Source organism: Etheostoma spectabile, unplaced genomic scaffold (assembly GCF_008692095.1).
Source record: "Etheostoma spectabile isolate EspeVRDwgs_2016 unplaced genomic scaffold, UIUC_Espe_1.0 scaffold00010377, whole genome shotgun sequence".
Lineage (NCBI taxonomy): Eukaryota > Metazoa > Chordata > Actinopteri > Perciformes > Percidae > Etheostoma > Etheostoma spectabile.
Genome location: NW_022603826.1, coordinates 1 through 14,509, shown reverse-complemented (window position 1 = coordinate 14,509; position 14,509 = coordinate 1). Strand labels below are relative to the sequence as shown.

The 14,509-nt window shown below is 40.7% G+C and overlaps 3 non-coding genes across 3 annotated transcripts; 2 read left to right on the top strand and 1 right to left on the bottom strand.

The window, feature by feature from the left end:
* Positions 1–7,222: 7,222 nt before the first annotated feature.
* On the bottom strand, positions 7,223–7,295 carry trnat-ugu (transfer RNA threonine (anticodon UGU)). The gene has a single exon. It is a non-coding gene; the product is annotated as a tRNA-Thr (tRNA).
* A 5,951-nt stretch (positions 7,296–13,246) lies between these two features.
* trnai-aau (transfer RNA isoleucine (anticodon AAU)) lies at positions 13,247–13,320 on the top strand. Its single transcript has one exon. It is a non-coding gene; the product is annotated as a tRNA-Ile (tRNA).
* Positions 13,321–14,392: 1,072 nt separating this feature from the next.
* LOC116679315 (U5 spliceosomal RNA) lies at positions 14,393–14,506 on the top strand. Its single transcript, XR_004329485.1, has one exon. It is a non-coding gene; the product is annotated as a U5 spliceosomal RNA (small nuclear RNA).
* Positions 14,507–14,509: the final 3 nt, after the last annotated feature.

Genomic DNA, 14,509 nt, shown 5'->3' with positions numbered 1-14,509 from the left:
ACTGCAGAGTCCCATAAATCTAATCTCAATTTAATGAATGCACACAGAGGGTTTCAGACATGCTGTGAACGATGCTTCTGGTTTTACTTAGCTCGCTCCACCATGGCCCCTTACTCACTCACGCACTCTGTCTGTTGATATACAAATGCAGATAAATGGACATGAATGTATTGGGGGGGGGTGTATGAGGGCCCCTTCCTTTTGACCAATCATTACACCTTTGAATTAAAACCTTTACATACAGTTGTGTTCAAATAACAAGTGTTTTAAAGAAGTGAATAATGCTCAAATCCTTAGAATAGCTTTTATTCCACTACCAATGCATTGGAACACTGCCCATTCATTCAAATCAAAACATAACCCATTGATCAAGTCTGTGTTCTACCTTTACAGGAAGTGAAGAAAAGAATATTAGCATATTTGCATTTTTCTTTACAAACTCAAATGTTTACTGTATAAACGGACAAATGGGTCAGGGTTTGAATCCCTGCACTAATATTTAGTTGCATAACCATTATTTCTGAGAACTGCTTCATATCTGTGTGCATGGAGTCACCTGTGAACAGGTATTCCAGCCCAGGACCATTGAACTACATCCCATACCCTCTGCATACTGGGTTTGGCCTCAGAAACAGCATTTATGATGTCACCCTACAAGGTTCTCTGGATTGAGGTCCAGGATTGGGCTGGCCACTCCATAACATCCACCTGGTTCATCTGGAACCAAGACTTTGCTCCTTCCTGGTGTGTTTGGGTCCTTGTCTTGTTGAAAGACCTGTTTCAAAGGCATTTCCTCTTCAGCATAAGGCAACGTGACCTCTTCAAGTATTCTGATGTATTGGAACTGATCCATGATCCCTGGTACGTGATAAACAGGCCCAACACCACAGTATGAGAAACATCCCATAACCAGCATGCTTTACTGTCTTCACAGTGGACTGGGGCTTGATTTCAGTGCAGGGGGGTCGGAGTACAAACTGTCTGCGGCTCCTTGACCCAAAAAGAACAGTTTCCCTCTCATCATTCCCCAGAATGTTGCTCCATTTCTCCTTTGGCCAGTCAATGTGTCCTTTGGTTGTTTCCCACGTCCGTCAGGCGTTGGATGCCATTTCAAGGCATTTGAAATAATTTTGGCAGAGCAGCTTATAATCTTCTGCACTTCTTTACTTGTGTTCCCCTCTCATATCTATTTTTTTATTTAAGTCCTCTGTTCCTCAGAGCAATGTCTGGAACGAGTAGTTCAGTGTGAAATGCACTATAACCAGCATGCACAATGTGTTCTTCCTTCCTTAAATATGTATACAGTATATAGATTAAATATGGGCAATCAGTTCACTAATTGAACACAACACTGCTATTAATTTGAACATGCTCCTTTCAATTAAAGATTCAATTCCACAGAATGAGCAGCATGCATGTCATGACTGTTGGTTTTCCAGGACACTACAACACTTACTAGTAAATGACTTGCCATGTAGAAATATCACTTTTACCCAAAAATATTATTTTGTTTATGATCTTTAGTTTGAACACGACTGGTTTGTTCAACATCCCAAAGCTTTTTTAAAATCCATGACCACGACCTATTCGCCTGTGTTTGTCAAGGCGTCATGATGCTCAGCATTTTATTCCAGAGCACAGCAGAAACTCTGCTGAGCTTCAGAATACTTAGGAAATGTAGCTTGTTGACAATACCACATTACACTACCATATTACTTACTTACACAATACTGCTGGCTATACAAGTTTGATTTAGCAAATGATCTCCCGTTTGTTACTAAACAGCTGGCTAAAGGCTGGCAACAAAATGGAGGCCACACATAAATTGATCAAAAGTAGTTTATTTATCACAAACTAACCAACACTGAATGTTACATTTCCCATAATGCAACTCCATAATAGTGATGTTGGCAGATAATTAAGAGTAATGCATCAGTCTAACAATGTTCCATAGACATGCTAAGTGTTGTTTCTAGTTTAAGATAGAGCTCTACAGCATGGCACCTCACTAACTCACTCTCTTGGTTTTTCTTTGTTGATAGAAACGGAGAGGAAGAGGAGTCAAACGTCACCGCTGTCAGCACTGTGACAAATCCTTCACATCAGGATATTTAAAGATTCATCAGAGAGTTCACACTGGAGAGAAACCGTATAGCTGTGATCAATGTGGGGCAGCTTTCACAGTACAGAGTCACCTAAAAACACATCAACACATTCACACTGGAGAGAAGCCGTACAGCTGTGAACAATGTGGAAAAACGTTTTCTCAAAGTAGTCAACTTAAATCTCACCAGCGCATTCACACTGGAGAGAAGCCGTACAGCTGTACACAATGTGGGGAAACCTTTTCTCAGAGTTGTCACCTTAAAACTCACCAGCGCATTCACACTGGAGAGAAGCCGTACTGGTGTGAACAATGTGGGGAAACCTTTTCTCATAGTGGTAACCTTAAAACTCACCAGCGTATTCACACTGGAGAGAAGCCGTACTGGTGTGAACAATGTGGGGAAACCTTTTCTCATAGTGGTAACCTTAAATCTCACCAGCGCATTCACACTGGAGAGAAGCCGTACTGGTGTGAACAATGTGGGAAAACCTTTTCTCATAGTAGTACCCTTAAAAGACATCAGCGCATTCACACTGCCTTGTTGTGAACATGTTTCAGAGCCAAGCTGTTTCCTCCTCCTCATGCCCTGATAGCTGTGTTGTTATATTCTGATCTTCTCTCCACGTTGAAGGTTGACCAGCAGTAACTTTATCTTCTGATCAACATGTATGTTATTGTGGATCAGCTGGACTGTTTTCTGCCTGTCCTCAGAACCCTTTACCATTTAGGCACCAGAATCGGTGTCTGAACCCATCCTTTTAAAAATATATTTTTTAAATGTATATATTTTAAGAATAGGAGCACAAAAAGACAGTCAGCAACATTTAAGAACGGCTTGTTTATTGCTATATGGTCCAAATAGGCAGCGCTGGTATTTCAGTAGCACCGTAATGAGGCCCCAAAATCACTGTTACTATTCGGTCCAATAGATAACGGGTGTTAAGGGTTTCGTTACCCAACCCTAACCACAATGTACCCCCAGTGGGAAGGAGAAGGTCCAAAGGAGAAACATTAAGACGTTTACAGATGTTTTGGTTGGAAAACGTAGACATGTTTGAAACTTTTTTATTTTGTAAAAACTTTCTTCTCCTCTCTAGAAACATAACTTTTTTTTGGCTGACAGGAAGTCAGTATTGTAATTTTCCTTTTAGGAATACTTTTTTTGTCACCCTTATATATTTCTAAACTCTCAAAAGTTGGCAAAAACTCTAACCTTTGAGCATTGTGAGTTTAAAAAGCGCAAATTCAATATTTGTTTAAATTGGTCCTTTCATCATTACCGACATACTAGCAGTTGGCCATTTTTAATTGTACGCTCTCAAGTTATTGTTGTTTTGTAGTTTAACATCATGTTTTCCTACTTTGTGGAATTTCATTTAATAATCTTTGTCTCACATTTCATATTTTCTGTGACTGAATGTGGTTTTAAATCTGTTGAGGTCTGTTCAGACTAAAAGTAAAGACACTGATGTCATACAAAATCAGAAAATAGAAAGAAAACAGCTTATTTATTCATCTGACTTGTAAAATAACATTATTGAATTGTTTTAAATGTTTTGCAATGTGGAACAATTAAATACAAAATTAAAGAAATTAAAAGGGGCCTTGTGCTGATTATTTGTGACTTGATTTGGTGGATTTTTCCTTCCTGCCGTTTCTGTGTTTAAACTCCTTGATAAGAGAACATTTCCATCCACTAAAAGTGCTGAAAGACTCAGATTAGTATTCTAAGTGTGTGACAACAGTATGGAATGGATCCCTACAGAGATAGAGCTTTAGTTAGAGAGTAAGATCCTTGTAGTTTAACATGGAACAGCACCGACATCACCCTCAACAAACCGACCAGACTCCATGTAAACAATCACTAATTTTAGCGTGTATAGAGCACCATCACCAAACCCACCATCATCCATGTAAATAATCTGGGGTCTCATTTATAAAACTGCTCGTAGGATCCTTGCTGAAAGTGTACTACACCCAAAAGCCAAAAATAAATCAGATTTTTAAAACCGTGCGCATGCACATCTGGATGTAATATTCTGTTTATAAATCACATATTACCTACAAGTGTGCATATCTGAATCAGCCTCTTATCCCTCCCTGTCCACGCCCATTTTTAATTTTAATAATGTGTTGATATTTAAAGTATAACTTCTGTATATTTCAACCTGAGAACAACCGTTATCTGTGATGATGAAGAGAATCCGTTATCTTTACCGGACGCTGACTCACTGAACCGGACAGAAGGTAAACATCCATGTACGTATCTCCAACCTGGCCCGGGAACGCCTCAGGATCCCACAGTTGCTCGGTTTGTGGTCCCTTGCTGGAGCTGCTTGACAAAGATGGATGGTTGGAACCCTGTTCACTAGCTCATTGTATTCTTGCATGACAGTTAAACCTGTAGGAGGCGCTGTAGCTTAGTGGTTAAAGCCTGTCTTGTAAACGAGATCCTGGGTCCAAATCCCAGCAGTACCTGATTTTCACTAAACACTTACATTATCTGCACTACAAAGAGTATACATATTTGCTATTTATTTTTGCTACAGTGCTTAACAAGCATTGTTTAATTTTGTCCAGTATGGCCTGTTGAGGGCCAATAAACATCAAAAGGGAAATGGATTGAGCTCATTTTCTAATGCTTTTAAACCCTGTTTTGTTGGGGCTGAACGTGGCCCCGGTGTACACCAGGACCCTGTGACATCACGGTCAGGTGGGGTTTCAGGTGCATGTGATGCTGACTGAGGTGAAATAAACATGAACTTTACCAGCCAAGGCACTTTGGGCACTGACTGTATGATTTTAACGTCTTCGATGCTGCTGTAATAAAAAATAATAAATTGATTATTTGATATTAGTTGACTATGTAGCACATTTCCACACTGCTGACTTTCTTCCGTGTCCCAATAAACCCATATATTTGGGCTGACAATAGCGCAACCTTCCTTTGATAACTATGACCTGGATGACTGAGAACCTACTATATCATGACATAGTTGACTTACCATATTATTATTTCTGTGAGAGATCCTACTACACGTTGGAGTCTTCAGTCAGGATGGCTGAGCGGTCCAAGGTGCTGCGTTCAGGTCGCAGTCTCCACTGGAGGTGTAGGTTTGATATTGGGGATATTGTTTTTGTTTTGCTGTTTGTTTTGGTGGTGTAGCTTGGGGGGGATAAGATAAGTCGCTTGCAAGGGTTACACATCAGCACACATTTGCACACTGACTTTCAACAGTACATTCCCTTACCTACTTCACATACGCTCCTTTGGTTGCTCGGTCATTCTTATCAAATATGGCTGCCAGAAAGGGATGGGGACGAAGATGGTGCTTCCTGTTTAATTAGTTACACAGTTAAGCAGTTACACTTATATTCCATGGTCTTCTTTTTATTTTATTAGCATGTTTATTGAGCTAAATTTGAGACAATTAGGGTGTTTGTGGGGTTGAGGGTATTCTGGGGTTGTGTAAATAAAGTAGGCAGGACTAGATTATAGTCGATAGATATCAGAAATCCCCCCCATTACCTTAATTTATATGCGGTGTACTTTTCCCTTGCCGGGTGAGTTAGGGAAACTGTTACAGCATAGTATTCTGTCCACCTCCACACCCGTAGTCTTCTCTTCAAGCAGACTTACTGCCTCCTGGTCTTGTCTTGACCTGGTTACCACTTTCTCATTTGTAGCAGCACATCCAGCTGCTAGAGATTCTCGACAATCTGGAAGAGCTCCATGTTGGAAGGAACAGTGGACTTGAGAAGGCACTGTTGCGGCCGTAGCTGTTGCTCCATGATCCGTGCTGGGCCCTGAAGCGTTCCCCCCCATTCTGGTTGAATGGTGAGTGGTCCACCTGTGTGGGCCAAGCTTCACTGGCTCTATGGGGTGAGATGTGGATGATCAGCACCAATGAGAAGGAGTGGGCTGGCGTTCTCAAACTGCTGAATGAGAGACCTGCCAGGTACGGATGAAGATGGATGGAAGAAGGAAGGAAGGAAGGAAGGTAAAAGTAGTATGGAGGTGCTGTGACTTAGTTGGTAAACAGGAGATCCTGGGTTCAAATCCCAGCAGCACCTTTTTGATGCAGGGATTACCTCTGTTTGCGTGTCATCATCATGTCAACCCAACCCCTGTTAAAGTACCCTGGTAGCAAATGAAATGGCATGTTACAATTACACAAAAACATCAATAAATACCCACAATGTGTTTTTTTTGCCTGATGACTAGTTAATTAATAAACGCACTACTTTGCTCCACTACAGGCCTGTGTCTGTCAAACTGTTCCATTTCACTCACCACTGAGTCAGACTTAATGCTCCGCACACAAAACCATCTCTTGGCAGGCAACTTAATTACAAGTCAAGGGATGAAACACAATTTGATGTAATTTCTGCAACAAAACATTGCTGTTGGGATTTGAACCTAGGATCTCCAGTTACTAGACAGGCACTTTAACCAACTGAGCCACAGAACTTCTGGGTGCTAAAAATGGATGCGCGGCCATATTGGAGGAACTCGGTGTAAACAACTGACCAGAGTACAGTGCAGTATTGTGCACTTTGGACACTTTATGTGAATGTAGCCATGTCTAAACAACAGAAAAGCATCCAAGATGCAAAGGCATACAGGGAAGGACGATATTTCGAGAAATTACAGTTTATTGGTGGTGATCTTTACGAGTTGGCTCCCCTATTCTTACATGATGACCTGGGGATTGTTCCTTCAGTTGCATGTCCCGATATAGTCAACTAATATCAAATAATCAATTTATAATTTTTATTAAAGCAGCATCGTAGACGTTAAAACCAGGCTGTCAGCGCCTAAAGTGCCTTGGCCGGAAAAGTTCATGTTTATTTCACCTCTGACCTCAGTCAGCATCACATGCACCTGAAACCCCACCCAACAGTGTCACAGGGTCCTGGCGTACACCTGGGCCACGTTCAGCCCCAACAAAACAGGTTTAAAAGCATTAAAAAATGGGTTCAATCCATTTTCCTTTTGATATTTATTGGCCCTCAACAGGCCAAAACTGGGCAAAATTAAACATTGCTTGTTAATCACTACAGCAAAAACAAATGGATAAAATCTTTGTAGTGCACATACTGTTAGTGATAACCAGGCACTGCTGGGATTTGGAGCCAGGATCTCCTGTTTACAAGACAGGCGCTTTAACCACTAAGCTACAGCGCCTGTGACATATTTGCCTGTCATGCAAGAATACAATGAGCTAGTGAACAGGGTTCCATCCATCCATCTTCGTCCACCAGCTCCAGAAGGGGACTGGACAAAATTCCCTTTTCCGAGAGGTTGGAGATATAATCCCTCCACCTAGTCCTGGCTCTTCCCTGTGGCCTCCTCCCAGCTGGACATGCCTGGACTACCCCCCGAGGGATAGCTTAGTCTGTAGCCCATCAGTCTTTTAATCTGAGGGTCCAGGGTTCCAGTCCCTGTTCAGGCGTACAGTTGCACATTCTGCTTGCTGCCATGATAAACTGTACACTTTGGCACCCTTAATACGTTCACACTCTGTTGTATCATTAAAGTAACATGCGCAAGTCTTTAAAAGAAATGTGGCTGTTTTTCATGCAGGTTTGCATCATAACAATACGGGTGCTATCGCTAAATGAACATGGCCAACCTACATCCATCTTGTTAGCACCCAAATCTCTGTGCTGATCTCCTGCTTGGATGGCAAGTCATCTGGTGGATTTTTCCCGTCAAGAGGAAGAGAGTTGTTTTATTAGAGCCGTATAGAGCCGTAAAATTGCATTAGGTTATCAACGTTTTCAGCGAAAAAGAATACCACAGCTCAAGTCCCTGGTAAGGCGACAGCTTGATTGTGGGATATGTATGAAGTGCTCGCTATTGTCATCTGTTATGCAGGTTTGCAGTATGTTCACAGTCTGCTAGTGGCCATGATGAGTTGTGACTTTGAGCTTTTTAACCGTTTTGGCCAATTTAGCCAATTTTTAACCAGTTTGTGCAATAACATTTGGTGTTCTCAGGCAATGTGTAAATCATGGTCTACCCTCCTGCTGTCCAGAAGACCGTGATCATGACAACAGCTTAATGGTCTCCATTTACTTACACTTCAATTTGTAGTTCAGGAGATTGTTTTTTCCACAGCCCTTCGTTTTGGAAGCCTGGGTAGCTCAGTCGGTAGAGCATCAGACTTTTAATCTGAGGGTCCAGGGTTTTAAGTCCCTGTTCAGGCGTAGAGTTGTACATTCTGCTAGATGAGTTGTCCATTTGACATGCTTGAACACTTCAGACACTGCCATATTATTTGTGTTCCATGCACAAGTCTTTAAAAAGAATTGTGGCTGTTTTCAAGCAGGTTTGTATCAAAACAATGTTGCTGGTAAGTCTAAATGAACAATGGGCAACCTACATCCATCTTGCTAGCACCCAAATCTCTGTACTCATCTCCCTGCTTGGATTGAATGTCATCTGGTGCATTGTTCCTGTCACGAGGGCTAAGAGTATAGAAGCGGAACAAGAGGGAGAGTTCTTTTTTTGTACCACCAGCAGTAAAGTTTACCGTCTGGAGTTGTGTTGTTTGAATTAGGTTATCAACGTTTTGAGCAAAAACGAATACCACAGCTCAAGTCCTTGGTAAGGCGACAGCTTTATTGTGGGATATGAATGAAGTGCTGATCTCCATGCTTTGATGGCAAGTCGTCTGGTGGATTTTTCCTGTCACGAGGGCTTTTGCTCAAATTACGTATAGTGCTTTGGCATGAGGACACTAAGAGTATGGAAGCGAAACAAGAGGAGAGTTGTTTTATTGTACCCACTAGCAGTAAAGTTTATTTGTCTGGAGCCGAAAAATTGCATTAGGTTATCAACGTTTTGAGCGAAAAAGAATACCACAGCTCAAGTCCCTGGTAGGGCAACAGCTTGATTCTGGGATATGTAAGAAGTGCTCGCTATCGTCATCTGTCATGCACAGATGCACAACCAATAATAAAACACTACTGAGTGAATGCGTTCAGAAAATGAAGAACATTGTTCAGAAAGCTTAATGAAGCTTCATTTGACCATAACTATTAAACAACCTGAACCTGGTAAAAGGTATGAGGTACTCATGCATAGCTAGCCAGTGATTTATCTACTGTAGATGAGTTGGCGTGCCAATGAGGCTTGAAAATTTGCAGATGGTGATTCAAAGGAGATGTAACAGTTTAAAGTGTAAAGTAACTTAATTTTCTAAATTGTCCGCCTACAGTGCCAACGAGAGCTCTTCTCTAATATTACCGGGTACGCAATAGCTATTCAACTTCACAAGTTATTGTTGATCTCAGAAACAACGATAGACGACACCATCGCATCACAACATCCATGTTTGTGTCTTTGTTATGCAAATACTCTGGAAGTCTACTTATTAAGAGTATGCGTTCCCCTTTTTCCCTATTGATTATAAAAACACATGTCTGAGATTTTCGATTCTCAGAAATAACCATAGAATCCAGGAGCCATTCCTCACCTAAAACAATATGAGTCATTCCAGTGAGTGAAAAGGAAACTCACATCTACAAAGATACATTTGATAGATGTGACTCCCTGATGGTCTAGTGGCTAGGATTCGGTGCTCTCACAGCTGCGGCCCGGGTTCAATTCCCAGTCAGAGAATTATCTGGACTCGATAAACTATAAAATAATCTGTAATTTTACATACACCAATACATTACAAAAATAAACTGGTAATTTAAGGGACATCTAGCACGTGTGAAACCACCTGTGGGAGTGGAACATGGATGTGTAGAGATGGGTTTTCAAACAAAGCACCTTTTGACATTTTGACATATCACAGTAGGAAAAGCAAAGGTATGAATAAAAATAAATTATGGCTCAACTCAATTTACATTTGTACAGTAGACATAAGGCATTACAAAGTCAAGAAACTACAGTGAGGAAAATAAGTATTTGAACACCCTGCTATTTTGCAAGTTCTCCCAGTTAGAAATCATGGAGGGTCTGAAATTGTCATCATAGGTGCATGTCCACTGTGAGAGACATAATCTAACAAAACAAATCCAGAAATCACAATGTATGATTTTTTAACTATTTATTTGTATGATACAGCTGCAAATAAGTGTTTGAACACCTGTCCATCAGCTAGAATTCTGACCCTCAAAGACCTGTTAGTCTGCCTTAAAAATGTCCCCCTCCACTCCATTTATTATCCTAAATTAGATGCACCTGTTTGAGGTCGTCAGCTGCATAAAGATACGTGTCCACCCCATACAATCAGTAAGAATCCAACTACTAACATGGCCAAGACCAAAGCGCTGTCCAAAGACACTAGAGACTAAATTGTACACCTCCACAAGGATGGAAAGGGCTACGGGGAAATTGCCAAGCAGCTTGGTGAAAAAAGGTCCACTGTTTGAGCAATCATTAGAAAATGGAAGAAGCTAAACATGACTGTCAATCTCCCTCGGACTGGGGCTCATTGCAAGATCTCACCTCGTGGGTCTCAATGATCCTAAGAAAGGTGAAAAATCAGCCCAGAACTACACATGAGGAGCTGGTCAATGACCTGAATAGAGCTGGGACCACCTTTTCCAAGGTTACTGTTGTTAATATACTAAGACGTCATGGTTTGAAATCATGCATGGCACGGAAGGTTACCCTGCTTAAACCAGCACATGTCCAGGCTCGTCTTAAGTTTGCCATTGACCATTTGGATGATCCAGAGGAGTCAAGAGAGAAGGTTGTGTGGTCAGATGAGACCAAAATAGAACTTTTTGGTCATTATTCCACTAACCGTGTTTGGAGGAGAATGATGAGTACCATCCCAAGACCACCATCCCTACTGTGAAGCATGGGGTGGTAGCATCATGCTTTGGGGGTGTTTTTCTGCACATGGGACAGGGCAAGCACGAGGCCTTGTTTTATTTCTTTTATTTTGTATTTAATTGTTCCACATTGCAAAACATTTAAAACAATTCAGTCCTTGATGTTCTTTTACAAGTTTGCTTTCTATTTTCTGATTTTTGTATGACATCATCAGTGTCTTTACTTTCAGTCTGAACAGACCTCAACAGATTTAAAACCACATTCAGTCACAGAAAATATGAAATGTCAGACAAAGATTATTAAATGAAATTCCACAAAGTAGGAAAACATGACGCTACAAAACAACAATAACTTGAGAGCGTACAATTAAAAATGGCCAACTTCCAGTATTTTGGTAATGATGATAGGACCAATTTACACAAATATTTAATTTGCTCTTATTAAACTCACAATGCTCAAAGGTTAGAGTTTTTGGCAACTTTTGGGAGTTCAGAAATATATATATATATAAGGGTGACAAAAATGTATTCCTAAAATGAAAATTACAATAACTTCCTGTCAGCCAAAAAATAATGTATGTAAACAATTTGTTTGTTCCTAGAGATGAGAAAGTTTTTACAAAATAAAAAAAGTTTCAAACATGTCTACGTTTTCCAACCAAAACATCTTTAAACGTCTTAATGTTTCGCCTTTGGGCCTTCTCCTTCCAGCAATTTACTTGAGAAATATTTTTTTTTTTTTACATTTAATTTGGACCATATAGCAATAAACAAGCTGTTCTTAAATGTTGGTGACTGTCTTTTTTGTGCTCTTTCTTTTTTTTTTCTTAAATATAAACATTTAAAAATATATTTTTAAAAGGATGGGTTCAGGTGCCTAAATGGTAAAGAGTTCTGAGAAAGAAAACAGTCCAGCTGATCCACAATAACCAGAGGTGGGTAGAGTAGCCAAAAATTGTACTCAAGTAAAAGTACTGTTACTTCAGAATAATATGACTCAAGTAAAAGTAAAAGTAGTCATCCAAATAATTACTTGAGTAAGAGTAAAAAAGTGCTGATGAAAAAACTACTCAAGTAGTGAGTAACTGTTGAGTAAGGTCTGATTTTTTTCAACACAAGCATCAATCAGACAGACAAAGATAAAAAAAATAATATCTTTAGGCCAATATTAGTTCATCCAATCAATAAAAAAATTTAAATTAATTATTAATACAAAATAGCTTACTTGAGAGACTTGTCACACTCACATTGGATGGATACTGAATGTGTTAAAACATCCTGTATGTAACCTAAAAGACAAACATCCACCTCTCCACAGCAAAAAACTAAAACCACCGCTACGTCTCCTCAGGTTAGAAGTTGAGTGTTGAACGCTGACATGTCCGTTTGTTTGGTAGACCCTGAACACACCGCATAACGTAGCTGCTGTTTCACACTTTCCTAAAAGGTAACCATCATAGACATATAAAGAGTAATAATATTATATGTCTATGGTAACCATGCTTTCACTATGAGCGGGGGGGGGGGGGGGGGGGGGGGGGTCTGCGTTGCCTTGGCGACGTTTTGAGTATGACGTCTTTGCTTTGATACGACTGTAAAGTAACCTGTCCAGATGTTGAACGCTATGGTCACGTGATTGCACAACGACGTGTGATTGGTTAAGCACAGTCACGTGGGTAGAGCCTTCGGCGGAAGACTCTCTCTGTCTAAATAAAACATTGAAATGAGACGTACGCGGGGGCAAAAACAATGATGCGTAGTAACGAGTAACGAGCTCATTGGAGCCTAATGTAGCGGAGTAAGAGTACAGTTTCTTCTTCACTAATCTACTCAAGTAAAAGTAAAAGTATAGTGATTTAAAACTACTCCTAGAAGTACAATTTTTTCAAAAACTTACTCAAGTAAATGTAACGGAGTAAATGTAACTCGTTACTACCCACCTCTGACAATAACATACATGTTGATCAGAAGATAAAGTTACTGCTGGTCAGCCTTCAATGTGGAGAGAAGATCAGAATATAACAACACAGCTATCAGGGCATGAGGAGGAGGAAACAGCTTGGCTCTGAAACATGTTCACAACGAGGCAGTGTGAATGTGCTGGTGTCTTTTAAGGCTACCACTATGAGAAAAGGTTTCCCCACAATGTTCACAGCTGTACGGCTTCTCTCCAGTGTGAATGCGCTTGTGAGCTTTAACGCAAATCTATATAGCTCTGCTTTCCATAGCTTTCCTACGAACCATACACAACCAGGTAGCCCATCCAGAGCTTGGCCAATTTTGCTTGATTTGGCCGTCTTTGTTTCTGGACATTTGTCTTTTTTAAACATTTAAGATGCAGGCCGGTTAGCTCAGCTGGTCAGAGCATGGTGCTAATAACGCCAAGGTCATGGGTTCAATCCCTATACTGGCCAGCCATGCCCTTAGCATTGTGGGGGCATTTGCAGTCTACATGTCATGGTAACCTGCAAAGTCAAAGATGGTTGTATGTACATCTGCTCAATAAGTGCAAATATGAGTCACACTACTATCCAACTTAAAAAACAAAGTGGAAGCATGTTTAAACTTGTTTTGGACATTATAGCTTGCTTTCATGTCTTTGGCAAGGCCAAAATATACGCAGTCACTACAAACCATACACAGCCAGGTAGCCATCCAGAACATGGCAAATAGTGCTCAATTGGGCTTGTTGTTTCGGACATCTGTTCTTTATAAACAATTAAGAAGCGGGCCAGTTAGCACGGATTGTGATTGTTACACAGCCAAGTAGCCCATCCACAACTTGACAACTGCAGCAACAGATGCTTTGTTAAACATCAACAGACTGGAAGAAGACTTATGCGAAACAATGCACACGAACTAGCAGAGGATGGTTTCGATCCATCGACCTCTGGGTTATGGGCCCGAGCACGCTTCCGCGCGCCACTCTGCTTTGGAAGTTCTACCCAGGTTCTGGAAAGTCTGTCATTCACATTTTGATGGAAGGTGGCAACCAAGGTCAACAACTTACGGGTTTGCAAAGTTAAACATTTGGTAGACCTTGCAAATATCATTTAGAACAACAAGAAGTTGAACATGCATGTGAATTAACAGAGGATGGTTGTCGATCTATCGACCTCAGGGTTATGGGCCTGCACGCTTCCGCTGCGCCACTCTGCTCGGTAATTTTGAACAAGGGCTGGAAACTGGGTGATGCACATTTTGAGGGGAGGTTTTAACAGCTACAGGTTGTAAAGTTAAATATTTGGGAGATCTTGCAACTATCTTTTATGTGAGCTTCCTGATTAATCACACATTTATTTTCATGTAACACTTGTTGTGGTTGTGTGTTTTAAAACAGGGCATTGTGAGTACAGATATAAACATCAGTAAGGAGTCTACCAAGTTGCTTCTTATCATTTTAGTTTGGACACCCAGTGAGGCTTACCGTGATGGTTTGGACTGGGTCGACTAGGGTTTCTGCTGCTCTCGAGCAGACGGCTGTACTCACTCTGGTTTCTCTTCATAACGCACAAGTCTTTCACCTTTTACTAAAGACTTCCTGGTGGGGAACGCCAATGAGTTCAAATATTTTTGATGGGCTTTGCTTTTTGGCCGAGTTTT